This window comes from Rutidosis leptorrhynchoides, chromosome 1 (assembly GCF_046630445.1).
Source record: "Rutidosis leptorrhynchoides isolate AG116_Rl617_1_P2 chromosome 1, CSIRO_AGI_Rlap_v1, whole genome shotgun sequence".
Taxonomy (NCBI): Eukaryota; Viridiplantae; Streptophyta; class Magnoliopsida; order Asterales; family Asteraceae; genus Rutidosis; species Rutidosis leptorrhynchoides.
The window spans coordinates 178,475,992-178,497,266 of record NC_092333.1 but is presented as its reverse complement, the minus strand read 5'-3'; the positions used below and the strand labels follow the sequence as shown (position 1 = coordinate 178,497,266).

Below are 21,275 nucleotides of genomic sequence, written 5' to 3'. Positions count from 1 at the left end.
CAGTCGACATCCTGGTGTAATTATTAAACAAAGTATTAAAATCTTGTTACAGTTTAAGTCCCCAATTAGTTGGAATATTTAACTTCGGGTATAAGGATAATTTGACGAGGACACTCGCACTTTATATTTATGACTGATGGACTGTTATGGACAAAAACCAGATGGACATATTAAATAATCCAGGACAAAGGACAATTAACCCATGGGCATAAAACTAAAATCAACACGTCAAACATCATGATTACGGAAGTTTAAATAAGCATAATTCTTTTATTTCATATTTAATCTCCTTTATTTTATATTTAATTGCACTTCTAATTATAGCACTTTTATTTATTGTTATTATATTTAATTGCACTTTTAATTATCGTACTTTTTAATTATCACAAGTTTATTTTATCACACTTTTATTATTCGTAATTTTATTATCGTTATTTACTTTACGCTTTAATTTAAGTCTTGTATTTATTTTTAATATTTTACATTTGGTTTTAACTGCGACTAAAGTTTTAAAATCGACAAACCGGTCATTAAACGGTAAAAACCCCCCTTTATAATAATAATATTACTTATATATATATTTGTATTTTTATAAAAGTAAACTAATATAGCGTTAAGCTTTGGTTAAAAAGATTCCCTGTGGAACGAACCGGACTTACTAAAAACTATACTACTCTACGATTAGGTACACTGCCTATAGTGTTGTAGCAAGGTTTAGGTATATCCATTTTGTAAACAAATAATTAAAACTTGTGTAAATATGTATCGTATTTAATAGTTTTTCCTTATAAACTTTAATAGTATTTTATACCCCTTAGCTTCGACATCAAGTTTTTGGCGCCGCTGCCGGGGAACTCTTAAAAGCCGGAAGCGCAACGCTAATATAATAAAAAAAAGATTTTTATTTTACTTTTATTAAAATTCGTTTTTATAAAAGTACGTTTTAAATATTCGAAAATATAAAAAGAAAAACAAAAATTTATATATTTTTAAGAGTTTGTTAAAAGTTTTATAAGTTTCTTTATTTTTATTTTAGTTATAAAAATATAAGTTTTATTTAAATATCTTTTATTTATATAAAAACAGAAAATTAGAAAACATAAAATAAAAAAATAAAAATAAAAACGTCAAATTTTGAACTGCACCCGAGTTGAATTTTGAACCCCGCGACTCGCGGGGTTTGCTGCATCGAATACCGCAACTCGCGGAGGGGATCTGACACGCGACAGAACCCTAATTCTGCATTAATTACGAGTATTTATTAATTATTATTATTATTTAACCCTAATTATTATTATTATTATAATTAGTTTTATTTTAAGTTTTACTTTTTATTTAATTTGTTTTATTTATTTAAATTAGTTTAATTAATTTGTAAAATTAGTAGTTTTATTAAATAAACAATATAAAAATAATATTTTTATAAAAATTGTATCTTTTTACAACTTTTTGTATATTTTTTATATTTTATCCCTTTTTAATCGTTTTAGCGTAATATTTGTATTTTTAGCTCATATTTAGTTTTAAACTTAGTTTTTGCCATAGTTATTTTTACTTCTAGATTTTTAGGCTTTGCCGTAGAATTCCTTAAGTGCTTTTTCTTTAGACTAAGATTTAGGTACTTTAGAATTTTGCGACGCCTTTTTAAGTTTTAGTTTCTTTTTAAGTTATTTCCATTTGGGATATAGTTTTTCCTGTAAGCTTTAATATTTTAGACGACTTTTACCTATGTATCAATTATCATTCCAATTAGTAATCTCAATTTGCGATTATAATTTTAAGTTAGTTGTAGTAATAAGGTTAGGTTAGTCAAGTATTTTTAAGTTTTATAAGTTTCTTTTATTTTTCCGTCACCTTTTATTTTTCAACCATTTTTCTTTTTCGACCTTTTTCGACGAACTCTTTTTCTTTCTTATTTCTCGCTATTCTAGTTTTAGGACATAGATTTTTAATCTACTTCTTATCTAAATTTCTTAAAATTACGAAAATTTATTTTAAGTGGTTAAATTGATAGACATCAAAATTTTCTGGTTCGTAGTAATAGTTGGATTTGTACGTGGACCGGGTTATTGGAGCCAAACAGTCCTCAATTATATTGAGACCAAACGAATCCTGCCCCTCTGCTGCATCTTTTGGCTATTCGAAACGTGGGCAAAATCAGAAAAGTCTATTGATTGGATAACTTATTATAATTTTTCTTTCTTTTTAAAAACTAATAGGATATTCAGTGAATGCACCGAGCAAGACGTTCACCACCTTTTGTACGTTCACCACCTTTTGTACGTTCACCACCTGTAACTAGATCAAGACATTTAGCAAATATTACCGCCGTTGATTTTTCTTTAGAATCGTCATCCAGTCGACCAAGTACTTCAGTTCAAATTTCCGATAATCCATTTTTTGAACCCGACCTCACAATTGAGAATCCGGAGAATATTCAGGAACGATTCGTAGATCCTGAACCACTAAACTTTCCTCCGGAACCACCAATCATTCAAACAGAGATTGTTGAGGAACGAACCATTAAATCAGAATCTTCTAGAGATTCCGATTCAACAAATTCAATTATGGAGAATCTGGAACCTTTAAGTATGGAAGACCGAATGAGAGCTAAACGCACTGGCCAAGGTCACGCAATTACTCATCCAGACATTAATGCACCAAATTATGAAATCAAAGGACAAATTCTACACATGGTGACTAATCAATGCCAATTTAGTGGTGCGCCGAAGGAAGATCCAAATGAACATCTACGTACCTTTAATAGGATCTGCACACTATTTAAAATCCGAGAAGTGGAGGATGAACAGATATATCTCATGTTATTTCCCTGGACTTTAAAAGGAGAAGCCAAAGATTGGTTGGAATCATTACCTGAAGGGGCGATTGATACATGGGATGTTTTAGTTGAAAAATTTCTTAAACAATTCTTTCCTGCATCTAAAGCCGTAAGACTTCAAGCAGAAATTGTTACGTTCACACAGAAGCCGAATGAAACTCTATATGAGGCGTGGACAAGATATGGAAAGTTATTAAGAGGATGTCCGCAACATGGTTTAGACACCTGTCAAATAGTACAAATATTCTACCAAGGATACGACATCACTACAAGAAAAGACATAGATATAGCAGCTGGTGGTTCTATTATGAAGAAAACCGAAACTGATGCTTAAAAAATTACTGATAACACTGCTTCCCACTCACATGAGTGGCACCAAGAAAAAGATATCGTTAGATCATCTAAAGCAGCTAGAGCCGATTCTAGCCATGACTTAGATTCCATTTCCGCAAAGATAGATGCTGTCGAGAGACGAATGGAAAAGATGACTAAAGATATTCACTCAATACGAATTAGTTGTGAGCAGTGTGGAGGACCACATTTGACAAAAGATTGTCTCAGTATTGAATTAACAATGGAACAAAGAGAGAATATTTCATACATAAACCAAAGGCCTGGAAATAATTATCAGAATAATTATAAACCGCCAAGACCGATTTACAATCAAAACCAGAGTTATAACCGAAATATTCCATACAACAACCAACAAGGTCCTAGCAATCAACAAGTATCCAATAATAATTACAATCAGCAAAGACCTAATTTTCAAAACAAACCACCACATCAAACCGATGATAAAAAGCCGAATTTAGAAGATATGATGACAAAGCTAGTTGAAACTCAAACGCAGTTTTTCACATCTCAAAAACAAACCAATGAACAAAATGCTCAAGCATTTAGAAATCAACAAGCTTCTATTCAAAATCTGGAACAAGAAGTAAGTAACCTAGCAAGGTTAATAGGTGAAAGAAAACCGGGAAGTCTACCTAGTGATACAAATGCTAACCCCCGGAATGAAACAGCTAAAGCTATTACCACAAGAAGTGGTACAACGCTTAAACCACCGGAAATACCTGTAACTTCTGATGAAGCTATTCCTACTCCACAAGAACCACAACCTGATCAAGATAAGGAAAAAGAACCGGTAGTTGAAAAGGTTAATGAAGATAACACAGCTAAGGATAAACCTTATGTTAAACCATACCAACCACCACTTCCTTACCCGAGTAAAATGAAGAAAGAGAAACTTGAAGCCGAGCAATCCAAATTCTTGGATATGTTTAAACAGATAAATGTAAATCTTCCTTTCATTGATGTGATTTCAGGAATGCCTAGATATGCTAAATTCTTGAAAGATCTAATCTCAAATAGAAAGAAAATGGAAGAACTCTCGGCTGTTACTATGAATGCTAATTGTTCAGCAGTGCTGTTGAATAAGATACCAGAAAAATTATCTGATCCAGGAAGTTTCACAATTCCATGTTTTCTGGGTAGTCTTAGTTCAATAGAAGCATTGGCAGACTTAGGTGCTAGTATAAATCTAATGCCGTATTCACTATACACTAAACTAGACCTTGGAGAATTGAAACCAACCAGAATAAGCATACAACTAGCCGATAGATCAATAAAATATCCTAGAGGGATAATGGAGAACATGCTAGTTAAAGTTGGTACTTTAGTATTTCCAGTAGATTTTGTTGTTTTGGACATGGAAGAAGATTCTCAAGTTCCTCTCATATTAGGAAGACCATTCTTAAACACGGCTAAAGCAATGATAGACGTGTTCGGTAAGAAATTGACCCTAAGTATAGAGAACGAGAGTGTTACCTTTTCAGTTGATAGAGCAATGCAACAACCGCAATCTGCAGATGATACATGTTATTATATTCACACTATAGATGCACATACAGAATTATTAGAAGAATTTCCAGAATTACAAGGAACAGGAGAATGTTCTTTAGGAGAAGGTAATGAACAAATTGATGAAGCTGAAATGTTAGCTACACTTATAGCTAATGGATATTAACTAACAACAGAAGAAATTCAAATGCTAAAAGAAGAAGACAGATATCGATACAAATCATCGATAGAAGAACCTCCGAAATTAGAGTTAAAGCCACTTCCAAACCATTTGGAATACACTTATTTACATGGTGAATCTGAATTACCTGTAATAATATCGTCTTCTCTTACTGAAAATGAGAAATCACAACTCATTTCTGTGTTGAAAGCTCATAAACCAGCCATTGCATGGAAGATTCATGATATTAAAGGAATAAGTCCTTCGTATTGCACACATAAAATCCTTATGGAAGAAGGTCATAAAATGTATGTGCAACGCCAACGAAGACTAAATCCTAATATGCAAGATGTAGTTAAAAAAGAGATTATTAAACTGCTAGATGCAGGTTTAATTTATCCAATTTCTGATAGTCCATGGGTAAGCCCAGTTCAATGCGTGCCTAAGAAGGGTGGCATGACTGTCATTACAAATGAGAAAAATGAGCTTATTCCTACTAGGACTATAACAGGATGGTGTGTGTGTATTGATTATAGAAAATTAAATGACGCCACCAGAAAAGATCACTTTCCCTTACCTTTCATAGATCAAATATTGGAAAGATTAGCCGGAAATAGTTACTATTGTTTTCTAGATGGATTTTCCGGATATTTTCAAATTCCAATAGCACCCGAGGACCAAGAGAAAACCACGTTCACGTGCCCTTATGGTACTTTTGCTTACAAACGCATGCCATTTGGACTTTGCAACGCCCCTGCAACCTTTCAAAGGTGTATGATGGTGATTTTTCACGACATGATAGAAGAATGCATGGAAGTTTTCATGGATGACTTTTCAGTCTTCGGTGATACATTTGAATCATGTCTAGTTAATCTGGAACGAATGCTAATTAGATGTGAACAATCAAATCTAGTACTTAATTGGGAGAAATGCCATTTCATGGTTAAAGAAGGCATCGTTCTTGGACATAAAATTTCAAAAGAAGGAATTGAAGTGGATAGAGCTAAAGTAGATGTAATTGCTAAACTTCCACATCCCACCAATGTTAGAGGAGTTAGGAGTTTTCTAGGGCATGCCGGTTTTTACCGACGTTTCATAAAAGATTTTTCTAAAATTGCTACTCCTATGAATAAACTCCTAGAAAAGGATGCTCCATTCATCTTTTCAGATGAGTGTATCAAGTCTTTTAATATTCTTAAAGAGAAACTCACTAATGCGCCGATCATGATAACACCAAATTGAAATCTACCATTTGAACTAATGTACGATGCAAGTGATTTTGCAATGGGAGCCGTTTTAGGACAAAGGATTGAAAAACGATTTCAACCTATATATTATGCTAGTAAGACGTTACAAGGAGCACAAACTAACTATACAACTACTGAAAAAGAACTCCTTGCTATTGTCTTTGCTTTTGACAAATTTCGATCATATCTCGTTCTAGCAAAAACGGTGGTCTATACCGACCATTCTGCTCTTAGATACCTATTTTCAAAACAAGATGCTAAACCAAGATTAATCCGTTGGATCTTACTCTTACAAGAGTTTGATATTGAAATTCGAGATAAAAGAGGAGCAGAAAATCTCGCCGCTGATCATCTTTCTCGTCTTGAAAATCCCGAATTAGAAGTTCTAAATGAATCGGCCATACAAGACAACTTTCCTGATGAATATCTATTGAAGATAGATTATAAAGAAAATCCATGGTTTGCAGACTATGCAAACTATTTAGTATGTAGATTCCTTGAAAAAGGATTATCGTACCAAAGACGAAAGAAATTCTTCAGTGATATAAAACACTATTTTTGGGAAGATCCACATCTGTTTAAAAGTTGTCCAGATGGAATAATACGCCGATGTGTATTTGGAGATGAAGCTAGTAAAATTTTAAACCATTGTCACACAGGACCAACAGGAGGGCATTATGGGCCTCAACTAACAGCAAGAAAAGTTTATGATGCTGGATTCTATTGGCCTACAATTTACAAAGACGCACACCTTCTTTGCAAATCCTGTGATGCTTGTCAAAGGGCCGAAAAAATAAGTCAACGTGATGAAATGCCACAAAATGTCATCCAAGTATGTGAAGTATTTGACATTTGGGGTATTGACTTTATGGGTCCATTTCCAAAATCTCATAATAATCTATATATACTCGTAGCCATTGATTATGTATCTAAATGGGCGGAAGCACAAGCTCTCCCAACTAACGATGCACGAGTTGTAGTCAACTTTTTAAAACGTCTTTTTGCAAGGTTTGGAACACCGAAAGCTTTAATAAGTGATCGGGGTACTCATTTCTGTAATAATCAACTTGAGAAAGTTCTTAAAAGATATGGAGTAACTCATAAAATCTCCACCGCATATCATCCACAAACAAGCGGACAAGTTGAAAATACCAACCGAGCTTTAAAACGTATTCTAGAGAAAACCGTAGGATCAAATCCGAAGGAATGGTCCATTAAATTGGAGGATGCACTCTGGGCTTTTAGAACAGCCTACAAAACTCCAATTGGAACCACACCTTTTAGACTTGTTTATGGAAAAGCATGTCATCTTCCAGTAGAAATTGAACACAAAGCATTTTGGGCTTTGAAGACATGTAATCTTGATTTACATGAAGCCGGACGTCTACGATTAAGTCAACTAAACGAATTAGAAGAATTAAGACATGAAGCATACGAAAATTCGTTAATCTATAAAGAAAGAACGAAGAAATGGCATGATAAAAGAATCAGAAGTTCAAAAGAATTTAAAGAAGGAGACAGAGTTCTTCTTTTCAATTCACGATTCAAGCTATTTCCTGGAAAATTGAAATCAAGATGGTCTGGACCATTCATAGTCAAAAGAGTTTTCCCATACGGAACGATAGAATTAATAAATTCAAATGGGATTGAATTTAAAGTTAATGGTCACAGAGTTAAACATTACATACATGGTCCGATGGAAGTCGACAACGAAGTTAATCATAATTTCGACACCACAGCTAACTAAGTGTGGGGAGAATCAAGTCTTTAAAGGATAATATGTATTTCTGTTAGAGTTAGATTGTCTGTTTTCGTGTAGTTCTCGAAAATGAAACCCGAATGGTCTTTCCCTAGCAGACCCTAAAGAACTAGTCTTCTCCCCCCATTCTGATTTTTTATTTTTTTTTAGGAAATGAAGACTGCCTGTGAACTAAACCATGGTCTAATGCTACACGCTTTGATCACTAAACGTAATAATGACACACTACCAAGTGAATCAGAGAAAGAATGGACGGAGTTAGAAAAGAATCCAGATGCGAAGATAATAAGTTACAATTTGGTAAAGGAAAATCAAAATCCGCAGCGAAAAGAAGAGCACGACACCTAGAAAGATGTCACAAATGCGGAAAATGGTCACATGGAGGTAAATGTTCAAATAATCAAACCTATTCAAACACCGAATTTGTTACTTTATGCAGAGACGGACCGTTCATATGTTTAGAAGAAAAGACACTGAATGCTCGAGGTTACGCCTATGTAGCCATGGAAAACCAATTAAACCGACTATCTTATGAATGGGATAGATCATATAACTAAGAAATCTATTTCACAGGTAAGTCTGTACAGATTTTATTTTTTATTTTTTATTTTTAACCTTTTGATAATAAACGCTAATTTGTTCGCTAAAAAGTATTAAATTGGTAGTGAATAAAATTAGGTTTGGCGACCGAAATTATTGATACCATACAAAAATTTATTACATCACTGCGAAATTTGACGTTTATTCTTAAGGTATAAATATCTTTAAACAATCAACCCAAAATATTTCAAAAATTCGTCATGAGTTAAATTAGGTCTTGGAACCGAAATTACTTTACCGAAAAGAGGGGCGCATATTTTTGATAATATTTGATTGATTAAAGTGGGATAAAAAGCCAAAAAGATTTTTAATTTTATTTTTACCATGTTTTTAAAATTAATATTTAAATCTTAAATTAATATTGTAAACTTTGTAAAAACAATATTTTTAAAATTGTAAATATTTGAATTTTTAAATTAAGTTTGGCGTGAATTTATAATATGAATTTTTAAATTAAGTTTGGTGTGAATTTTTAAAATATGAATTTTTAATTTTATGCATTTTAAATTGTAAGTTTGGTGTGAATTTTTAATATTAATTTTGAATTTTATATTTAAATTGTGTGAATTTAAAAACAAAAATTTACTTTATCTCATTAAGTTAAAAATATGATTTTTAAAATTCGTCGTAAGTTGAAGACTAGGTCTTTGAACCGAAATTACTTTATCCAAGGGAGGGACGAGAATTTTTATTATCATTATTTTTAATCTTATTGAATTAAAGTATGCCAAAAACATTAAAAAACCCAAAAATCTTAGCTTTTAAAACAATCGCTACAAAAAGACAAATTTTAAAATTTTGTCGAAGGACGGACTAGGACATCGATCCGAAACGACCTCGTCCTAAATAACAAGGGAAACAAAATTTTAAATTAATTAATTAATTGTTTTAATTAGTATAAGATGTTAAAAAAAAAAAGGCAAACTCGGCGACTCGCGGAGTTTGAAGCTTTAAACACCGCGAGTCGCGGGAGGATCGGATTACAGAAAAAAATAAGAGCTGAAACAGCTCAGTCCACACAACCCACAACACAAAACACTGCGAACAAAAACTCGAAAAACCCGAAAAATACACCCCAAAATCACAATTTTTAACCGTTAATCATCAAATCTTTTACTAAAATCATGTTGAGAAGGATGCTATCTAGGAATTACTCAAGAAAAACGGTAAATTTCTACACCTAAACACCATTTAATCCGAAATTAGTGTTCTTGAGCAATTTTTTCCCCAATTTGATTTTGATGCTTTTTAGTGTAATTAGGCTTAAATTGTTTATGTATTATGCTTGTATAACCTAGATTGATGCTATTTAACATGATTAGAAGCCTTAAACTTCAAATTTTGAGTAATCTAGGGTTTGTGTTCTTGAGCAATTTGGGGCTTTTTGATATAAACAGGTTATGGCCGATTTTTGTCATGAATTGTTGCTAAATTAAGTAGTGTAACATGTCTAGGTAGTTAAATGATCCAAACTTTGAGCCTAAACATGATTTTGAGAATTAAAGTGGACTTTTTCAAGTCTAAAATTCATGAACTTGATTTTTGAAAGATAATGCCTTTTGAAACTTGTTTAATTGCTAGTAATGATTATTTTGACATGTTATTTGAGTTGAATGCTTATGAACTTGGCGAACATTTTCGTATATGCTTATTTGAAAAAGTGTAGATTTGATAAAAATGTGAAAATGAGCTTAAGTTTGATATAAATTGATCATGTCATTGTAATTATTTTGATTGATGATTTTGCTGACACTAATGCATATTTGGATGCACAAAAATTGTGTTTAATGTGTTTTGCAGACTGAAAGGGGTGAATCTTCATCCCAAGCTCGCAATGCTCCTACTAAGAATGCAGAATAACAGGAGGTGGATAACTACTACAAGCAGGATATACCTCATCCAGTCATGACCTTTTCTGATATGCACTTGGAAGAGTTGCACCCGAACCTGATATTTGACAGACTTTGGATAGATTATCCAAAATACCAAAGGGGTTTGCATACTCTTCATTCTAAGGTTGTTGAGGTACCGAGGGTCATAGAATGGGGACCCTTAGAAGCTGTAGAATTGGCCGAGCCAATTAGGGAATTACTTGTACAGAGGTATGGTAATTCTACTTTTAATGACTGGGTACGTTTATTCACCATGCGTAGACCTGTATATAAAGTATGGTGTGAAGAATTGTTGTGTAGTATAGAGTTGAATGATCGGGTAGCTAGTTTAACCGATCGATCTTTTATTAGATTTTTGTTAGGAGGTTCGATGCGTCACATGTCTTTACTAGACATGGCTCAGGCTTTACGTATATATACGCCTGAGGAGTTAGCATCTGCCGATTGTAGAGGATTGATACTAAATGGTAGAAAGATAGATGAAAATTTTGATACACATGGTGTATGGAGTCAAATGACAAGCCATCACCGTTTCAAAGGGGGAAATTACTCTTATTTGGATATAGATAGAGCTGAATTAAGAGTAATTCATAGGTTTTTAGCTAATTCGATTACACAAAGGGGTAAGAACAAGGAAAAGGTAAATGAACAGGATTTGTTTTACCATATGTGTATTCGAGACCCACAAAGCGCTGTAAGTATACCGTATTGTGTGGGTTATTATTTATCAGCTATGGTTAGGGGGATGAGACCGCATAGCATAATAGGAGGTGGTATTTTTATTACTTTGATTGCTGAATATCTCGGTGTGGATATAAGTCGGGGGGGATTATTAGTGGAAGAACCAGAACCCCACGATACAATAGGTTTAAATGTATACCATGGTGCGAAAGTTTTGAAGAGGTGAAATAACGCCGCAGTACCATACCATGGTAGACATCCACAGGTTGAGAGAAACCAACAGCAAGGTAATGTAGGAGGGGGGAAATGAGATGCAAGAAATGCAAAGGTTTATAGCTTCACAGGAGTACGAAAATGCTAGACAGAGAGCATTTGAAGATTGGCAAGTTCATCAGAACCAAATCATAGCTCATTGCCAACATATAGGTAGAAACTATATTCCTACACCGAAACCCATATTCCCTCCCTGGTCTATAGAGATGCAACCACCATATCCTACATATAACCCTGCCGAAGCATTCTATAGCACCTATGGTTATGCTTGGAACCCCTATTTGTATCAATATCATCCCTAGTCTACTCAGTTTTTTATTTATTTTGTAATTTGTAATGTTGATACGATTAATACTTATGTTAATATTGTAATAGTTTTTATAATTGTCTAACTTTTATTCTTAGATTTTAATAATTTTTGAATGTGGGGTAATATACCAAACTTCAAAAATATGTATATATGTTTGCAGTTTATCTTATGTACACAACAGGGTAAAACAACGCATTTTCAAAGACTGGCATTAAGTTCAGCAAAAGCAACTAATTTTGACGACAAGATGCAAAATATATGTGAAATAACAACAAGACGGAATGAACAAATGATGTGCACCATTTATCATTCAGCAAACAAACGCCAATATATTTGGAAACTTTGGTAAAAATTTAATCATTTTCATACAAATCACCCTCAATAATTTAAATTGTTACTGATTTCTTGCAAATGAGGGCATTGCAAGATCTTAAGTGTGGGAAGGGGTTAAATTCTTTCGGATTTTAAAATTTTTACTTTATACACTTGGTTACCATTAAAAATACTAGTAAAGCAGTAGTTGTATTAGAATCTAGTGCTCTCTGATAATAAAGAACAGCCCTAGTCTTATATACTGACTACCCAATTCTAGTAAAATTTTTAAAATTTTTAATTAAATGAACTCAAAATCATGTTTATACATATTTATGAACGATAAAACTAGGTTTTAACACCGAAATTATTGTAACCTCGGAAAGGACATAAATTGAAAAACAAACCAAAATGTTAAAATTCATTTAAAATGGAATAGAGGACGATAAAAAGAAAAATAAAAGCCAAGTGTGGGAAAATTTACCAAGTTATTCAAAACATATATCACATATTTTTGTACAAATAACTGAAAATACTTTTGCTTTGGACTAAACTAAAAAGTTTTTACCTGATTTACTGTAAGAAAGATAGATCTACACGATGAATCAATTCCATCATTAAAAGGAAGTAAAGTCTTCCGAAAAAGACACGCGCTTCTTGATTTAGGTCATGAAGTTGTCGTCCAGACCAGCTGTAGGTTGACGAAAAATCTAGAAAAGTCATCACTAAAATCAGCAGGAAATCCACGGACCTCAGCATTAAACAGGGTCGCCAAGTGGTCAGATTTATCCTAACCATGAGAAGGATATATCTCGTACAATGGGGGGGCACCATGCAAATTAGCTGAATAAGACTAATGAATCAGATCCCCAGAAAGGATAATCTCCTTAAAAGATCAAAAATCAGCTTTTAAGACTGATATTACTCAATCCTAGAGATTGACCTTAAAGATTGAGAATTACAAACTCATGGAATTCAATGATATCTAAACTCGAGCTTGAACGAGAAAATATTTTGATCAAAATTATAAACCGATTTGTTTTCTGAAAACCCTATTTTCAATGCGTTCATTACCATTGAACGTAAAATCCTAGGAATTCACCTGGAATTCATTAGGTCACCTGAACTAAATCGGGTGTCAACTGTAAGAACGGTGGTTGCATAGCATGGTCAAAGATAGGACCTTGTGCCAAACTGAAAAATTATAAGGGTGAGCTTTACTATTGCTCCTACCAAGGATAGTAATTGCGTCCGACACGTTATAGACCATAATTAAAAGCATGTCAGGGGACATTGCCTTAACAGTTGCTTGTTTAACGCTTTCCTTTACAACCGGACGGTAGTTTACCGAAAGGTAATATACGGGACAAGTAAACTGGACGTGTTGCTTTCCAAATACAAGGTTAGCAAGTGGGTGACACAAAACCACAAGTTTTGAGCTAAAATTTTCAAATCTGAAACCCACCAAACTCACAAAAATATTTTGCAAACACCGGTGAAGGGTTATTCCGGAAAACTTATCTAGGGTAAAAACTAGATTTAATTTTCAAAAGATCAAATGTTTTCATAAAGATCCAATTTCCTTAATGGATCTAAATTTTTATAGTCATGTGGGACTGTAAACCATATCGTTACTACTATTGTTTATACCGCCGTATAGAAATCACTGATGTACAAAGTGTGAAGAATAAAGAAGTGATTCTAGTATTTCAAGACGATATTGCTTGAGGACAAGCAACGCTCAAGTGTGGGAATATTTGATAATGCTAAAAACGAACATATATTTCATAGCATTATTCCTCAAGAAAGACAAGCTTTTAGTTGCAATTGTTCTATTTACAAGTGATATTCGTTTAAATAATAAAAGGTGAAGACAAAAGACAGATTCGACGAATTGAAGACGCAAACGACCAAAAAGCTCAAAAGTACAAAAGACAATCAAAGAGGTTCCAATTATTGATAAGAAACGTCTCGAAATTACAAGAGTACAAGATTCAAAACGCAAAGTACAAGATATTAAATTGTACGCAAGGACGTTCGAAAATTCGGAACCGGGACATGAGTCAACTCTCAACGCTCGACGCAACGGACTAAAAATTACAAGTTAACTATGTATATAAATATAATATAATATATAATTAATTATATTAATTATATATATTATATTTATAAATAAATCGTCGGCAAGAAAGACTCCAAAAGGGACTGAGCTGTATTTTTAATCTCCGCGACTCGCGGAGTTTGAAGGCAAAATGTGCCGCGAGTCGCGGAGCCCCAAGTTTTGAAACTCCCTATAAAATCAACCGAATTCTGAGCATTTTTAACCATCATATATCATTCTCTCTATCTATAACGTATATATTTATATTTATATTTTAATTTTAATTTTAATTTTAATTTTAATCCTAATAATAAGGGTATGTTAGCGAATGTTGTAAGGGTGTAAGTCGAAATTCTGTCCGTGTAACGCTACGCTATTTTTAATCATTGTAAGTTATGTTCAAACTTTTTATATTAATGTCTCGTAGCTAAGTTATTATTATGCTTATTTAATCCGAAGTAATCATGATGTTGGGCTAATTACTAAAATTGGGTAATTGGGCTTTGTACCATAATTGGGGTTTGGACAAAAGAACGACACTTGTGGAAATTAGACTATGGGCTATTAATGGGCTTTATATTTGTTTAACTAAATGATAGTCTGTTAATGTTAATATAAAGATTTACAATTGGGCGTCCCTATAAATTACCATATACACTCGATCGGACACGATGGGCGGGGTATTTATATGTACGAATAATCGTTCATTTAACCGGACACGGGAATGGATTAATAGCCACTAGAATAATTAAAACAGGGGTGAAATTATGTACAAGGGCACTTGGTATAATTGATAACAAAATATTAAAACCTTGGGTTACACTCAGTCGACATCCTGGTGTAATTATTAAAAAAAGTATTAAAATCTTGTTACAGTTTAAGTCCCCAATTAGTTGGAATATTTAACTTCGGGTATAAGGATAATTTGAAGAGGACACTCGCACTTTATATTTATGACTGATGGACTGTTATGGACAAAAACCAGACGGACATATTAAATAATCCAGGACAAAGGGCAATTAACCCATGGGCATAAAACTAAAATCAACACGTCAAACATCATGATTACGGAAGTTTAAATAAGCATAATTCTTTTATTTCATATTTAATCTCCTTTATTTTATATTTAATTGCACTTCTAATTATAGCACTTTTATTTATTGTTATTATATTTAATTGCACTTTTAATTATCGTACTTTTTAATTATCGCAAGTTTATTTTATCGCACTTTTATTATTCGCAATTTCATTATCGTTATTTACTTTATGCTTTAATTTAAGTCTTGTATTTATTTTTAATATTTTACATTTGGTTTTAACTGCGACTAAAGTTTTAAAATCGACAAACCGGTCATTAAACGGTAAAAACCCCCCTTTATAATAATAATATTACTTATATATATATTTGTATTTTTATAAAAGTAAACTAATATAGCGTTAAGCTTTGGTTAAAAAGATTCCCTGTGGAACGAACCGGACTTACTAAAAACTATACTACTCTACGATTAGGTACACTGACTATAGTGTTGTAACAAGGTTTAGGTATATCCATTTTGTAAACAAATAATTAAAACTTGTGTAAAAATGTATCGTATTTAATAGTTTTTCCTTGTAAACTTTAATAGTATTTTATACCCCTTAGCTTCGACATCAGCTTCATACGAAGCCGCCGGCTTGGCACGGATTTTGAGGTCTATAAATACTGGCCGAATTTTACAGTTTTCAATGTACCTTTTTCATTATATTTCTCTCTAGTTATGAAATTCTGTAGTTTAGGCTTTAGTTTATGGTTTTTTTTCAAAGTAACGTTGTAATTTTGCATTGGAAGTCAAGTTTCTTTCATTTAATCAAGGTATCTTTATTATTCTCGTACCTCTTTAACTATATCTTTATTTACTGTTAACTGCTTCTGTTCGTCTCCAACTATGAACTATACGTTCATAGTGGTTACTTGTACGAAAACTGAACTTCGTCTGGGAATCAGATGAAGCCACCGGCTTCACCAGTCCAAGCCACCGGCTTGACTGGAACAAAGTCGCCGGCTTTGTGCTATAATCCGTACAGTTTTTGGTTCTTTTCCAGATCTGTATGTTTGAGTTTCTATAATGATATTTGAATTGTTTTGAATTTGTTACGCTTTAATATACTTGTTTGCCATGCTTAATGATTAGATAACATGATTTTAGGGTTGATTAATACTTAATCCGATGATCTATTATTCGATTCATACTACTTGTTTAAATATAGTCCATCAAACTTGTTAAATTGAATTGCATGCAACTAGGTTAAACAACATAATAGTGATAAACTTGTTTAAATTAGTTTGTGCTTATATAATAGAGTTTAATATTGTTAGGCTTAATCGAAGATCCTTTGTTTGGATATGTTTAATTAATGATTGCATGAGAACTTAGTAGTAATTGACTTTCAGCTAGTAACTTGCGTTGATCTACTTGGTGTTTAATAGCTTATATAATTTGTCAGTCTATTTACATGTTGATCCTCATCACATGATTAATATGTATCATGTAATTGAATTGAACATGAAGAATGATAATGCTAAAAACGAACATATATTTCATAGCATTATCCCTCAAGAAAGACAAGCTTTTAGTTGCAATTGTTCTATTTACAAGTGATATCCGTTTAAATAATAAAAGGTGAAGACAAAAGACAGATTCGATGATTTGAAGACGCAAACGACCAAAAAGCTAAAAAGTACAAAGTACAATCAAAGTGGTTCAAATTATTGGTGAGAAACGTCTCAAAATTACAAGAGTACAAGCCGCAAAACGCAAAGTACAAGATATTAAATAGTACGAAAGGACGTTCGAAAATCCAGAACCGGGACCAGAGTCAACTCTCAACGCAACGGAGCTAAAATTACAAGTTAACTATGCACATAAATATAATATAATATATAAATAATTCTTAAAAATTATATATATTATATATATTTATAAAACCGTCGGCAAGAAGCAAACAACTACATGTGAGCTCTAAAAAGTGGCCATGCGATCGCATGACCAGGAAGAAGGTTTTTCATGTGATCGCATAGAGCCAAATTGCTGGCCACATCTATAAATTTCGCAGTTTTTGATCGAATAAACACATCTTTTTCTTTCTCCATCTCTCAAAGGTATATATATATATATATATATATATATATATATATATATATTATAATTTTAATTTTAATTTTAATTTTAATTTTAATTTTAATAATAAGGGTATGTTAGCGAATGTTGTAAGGGTGTAAGTCAAAATTCTGTCCGTGTAACGCTACGCTATTATTAATCATTGTAAGTTATGTTCAACCTTTTTAAATTAATGTCTCGTAGCTAAGTTATTATTATACTTATTTAAATCAAAGTAATCATGATGTTGGGCTAAATATTAAAATTGGGTAATTGGGCTTTGTACCATAACTGGTGTTTGGACGAAAGAACGACACTTGTGGAAATTAGACTATGGGCTATTAATGGGCTTTATATTTGTTTAATTAAATGATAGTTTGTTAATTTAATATAAAGATTTACAATTGGACGTACCTATAAATAACCATATACACTCGATCGGACACGATGGGTGGGATATTTATAAGTACTAATAATCGTTCATTTAACCGGACACAGTAATGGATTAATAGTCAATGGACTTATTAAAACAGGGGTGAATTATATACAAGGACACTTGGTGTAATTATAGTTTAAGTCCCCAATTAGTTGGAATATTTGACTTCGGATATAAGGATAATTTGACGAGGACACTCGCACTTTATATTTATGACTAATGGACTGTTATGGACAAAAACCAGACGGACATATTGAATAATCCAGGACAAAGGACGATTAACCCATGGTAATAAAACTAAAATCAACAAGTCAAACATCATGATTACGGAAGTTTAAATAAGCATAATTCCTTTATTTCATATTTAATTGCACTTTTAATTATCGCACTTTAATTTATTGTCATTTTAATTATCGTACTTTTTAATTATCACACTTTAATTTATTGTCATTTTATTTATCGCACTTTAATTTATTGTCATTTTAATTATCGTACTTTTTAATTATCACACTTTAATTTATTGTCATTTTATTTATCGCACTTTTATTTATCGCAATTTCATTATCGTTATTTACTTTACGCTTAAAATTAAGTTATATTTATTTTTAATATTTTACAATAGGTTTTAACTGCGACTAAAGTTTTAAAATCGACAAACCGGTCATTAAACGGTAAAAAGCCCCTTTTATAATAAAAATACTACTCCTATATATATATTTTTATAAAAATATAGTTTTTAAAAATATAGCGTTAAACTTGGCTAGCTCCCTGTGAAACGAACCGGACTTACTAAAAACTACACTACTGTACGATTAGGTACACTGCCTATAAGTGTTGTAGCAAGGTTTAGGTATATCCACCCTATAAATAAATAAATAACTTGTGTAAAATTGTATCGTATTTAATAGTATTTCGCAGTAAAAATACAACTATTTTGTACCCCTTCGCTTTAACATCAAGTATTTTTGGCGCCGCTGCAGGGGACCCTAAAACGCCAAAAGCGCAACGCTATAAAAAAACATTTTTATTAAGTTGTAATCTATTTTTTTTAAATATAAAAATATAAAAAAAAAGAAAAATATATCTATACTTTTAAGTTTAGTTAAATTAAAAAGTTTATATTTTTTTTATTTATTGTGAAAAGTTATAAAAACTAATAAGTATTTTTTTTAAATAAGTTTTTATTATAAATTATATTTCATATATATTAAAAATAAAAGTAAAAAAAAAAAAAAAAAAAAAACCAATCGGGCCACTACACTGTAGCAGCCCAATATCTGGCCCGAATTCGCAGACCATGCGATCGCATGGTAAAACAACTAACACCTCATGCGATCGCATGAGGTGAGTTGACAGGTCTGAAACCTTTGACTATCGATTAGGGTTAGGGTTATTTAATAATTATTATTAATTAATTAGTTAATTAGGGTTTAGTTATTTTAATAATTAAATTTTAGTTTATTTTGTATTTTTTGTTTTAATTGGTTTTATTTAGTCTTATAAATATATAAAATTAATACTTTTATAAAATAAATAATATAAAAATAATATTTTTATAAAAATTGTACTTTTTACAACTTTAAGTTTATTTTTATATTTTGTATCTTTATATTTGTTTTAGCGTAATATTTGTATTTTTCGTTCGTATTTAGTTTTAAATGTAGTATTTTGCCGTACTTATTTTTATTTCTTGATTTTTAAGCTTTGCCGTAAAATTCCTTAAGTGCTTTTTCTTTAGACTAAGATTTAGGTGCTTTAGAATTTTGCGACGCCGTTTTATAAATTTTAGTACTTTTTAAGTTATTGCCGTTTTGGGTATAGAATTTCTCTAAGCTTTAATACTTTTAGACGCAACTTTTAATTCTTAGTTTTTAGACTTTTAAGTTTCGACGCGCTACGTTCTTTTTATTATTTTTCGACGTTTTTCGACGCACTTTTTCTTTTTCATCGACGCTCGAGTTTTTAGGACATAGAATTTTCTATTTCTTCTCTAAAATTTCTTTGAATTTCGACGAAAAATTATTTTAAGTGGTTAAATTGATAGACATCCAAAATTTTCTGGTTCGTAGTAATAGTTGGATTTGTTAGTGGCGAGTTGTGGACTTCCGATTTAAAGGGTCCTGGCTACCTGCTGCATCTATCGGCTATTCGAAACGTGGGCAAAATCAGAAAAGTCTATTAATTTGATAACTTATATAATTTTTATATTTTATAACTAATAGGATATTCAGTGAATGCACCGAGCAAAACGTTCACCACCTTTTATACGTTCACCACCTGTAACTCGATCAAGACATCTAGCCAATATTGTCGCTGTTGATTTTTCTTTAGAATCTTCATCTAGTCGACCAAGTACTCCAATTCAAATTTCCGATAATCCATTTTTTGAACCCCACCTTACAATTGAGAATCCGGAGGATATTCAGGGACAATTCAGAGATCCTGAACCACTAATCTTTCCTCTGGAACCACCAATCATTCAAACAGAGATTGTAGAGGAACAACCCATTAAATCAGAATCCTCTAGTGATTCAGATTCAACAAATTCAATCATGGAAAATCTGGAACCTCTAAGTATGGAAGAGCGAATGAGAGCTAAACGCACTGGCCAAGGTCACGCAATTACTCAACTTGACATTAATGCGCCAGATTATGAAATCAAAGGACAAATTCTACACATGGTAACTAATCAATGCCAATTTAGTGGTGCTACGAAGGAAGATCCAAACGAACATCTTCGTACCTTTAATAGGATCTGTACTCTATTTAAAATAAGAGAAGTGGAGGATGAACAGATATATCTCATGTTATTTCCCTGGACTTTAAAGGGAGAAGCCAAAGATTGGTTAGAATTGTTACCTGAAGGGGCGATTGATACATGGGATGTCTTAGTTGAAAAATTTCTTAAACAATTCTTTCCAGCATCTAAAGCCGTAAGACTTCAAGGAGAAATTGTTACGTTCACACAAAAACCAAATGAAACTCTATATGAAGCATGGACAAGATTTGGAAAGTTATTGAGAGGATGCCCGCAACATGGTTTACACACTTATCAAATAGTACAAATATTCTACCAAGGATCAGTGTTGCAGATCTCGGAATTTCTCGGCGAGATCTCGGGGAGATCTCGGTTTCAAAACTCAGCCGAGAATATTTTCTCATCTCGTTAAGATTTCTCGGTCAACGGTTAAAATCTCGGTCAACGTCACGATTTCTCGGATTTTCTCGGTGAGATCTCGGATTTTCTCGTAATTTCTCGGATTTTCTCGCAATTTCTCGGATTTTCTTCTAATTTTTCGCTCATTTCTCAAATTTTCTCGTAAAAATCCATATAAATATACATATATTTATATATTTATACATATTTATATTAAAAAAAACTAGAAAGTCAACACAAGTCAACGTCCGAGATCTCCCCGAGATTTTTCCGAGATGCCGAGATCTCCTCAAAAATGTCCAAACGAGATCTCCCCGAGATCCGAGTTCTCCAACCTTGCCAAGGATGCGACATCACTACACGAAAAGACATCGACATAGCAGCTGGTGGTTCCATTATGAAGAAAACCGCAACTGACGCTTACAAAATTATTGATAACACTGCTTCCCACTCACATGAGTGGCATCAAGAAAAAGATATCGTTAGATTATCTAAAGCGGCTAGAGCCGAT

At 32.4% G+C, this 21,275-nt stretch overlaps 1 non-coding gene across 1 annotated transcript; it reads right to left on the bottom strand.

Moving 5' to 3' along the window:
* Positions 1 to 20,543: 20,543 nt before the first annotated feature.
* Positions 20,544 to 20,650, bottom strand: LOC139887041 (small nucleolar RNA R71). Its single transcript, XR_011772893.1, has one exon. It is a non-coding gene; the product is annotated as a small nucleolar RNA R71 (small nucleolar RNA).
* Between the last annotated feature and the right edge of the window lie 625 nt (positions 20,651 to 21,275).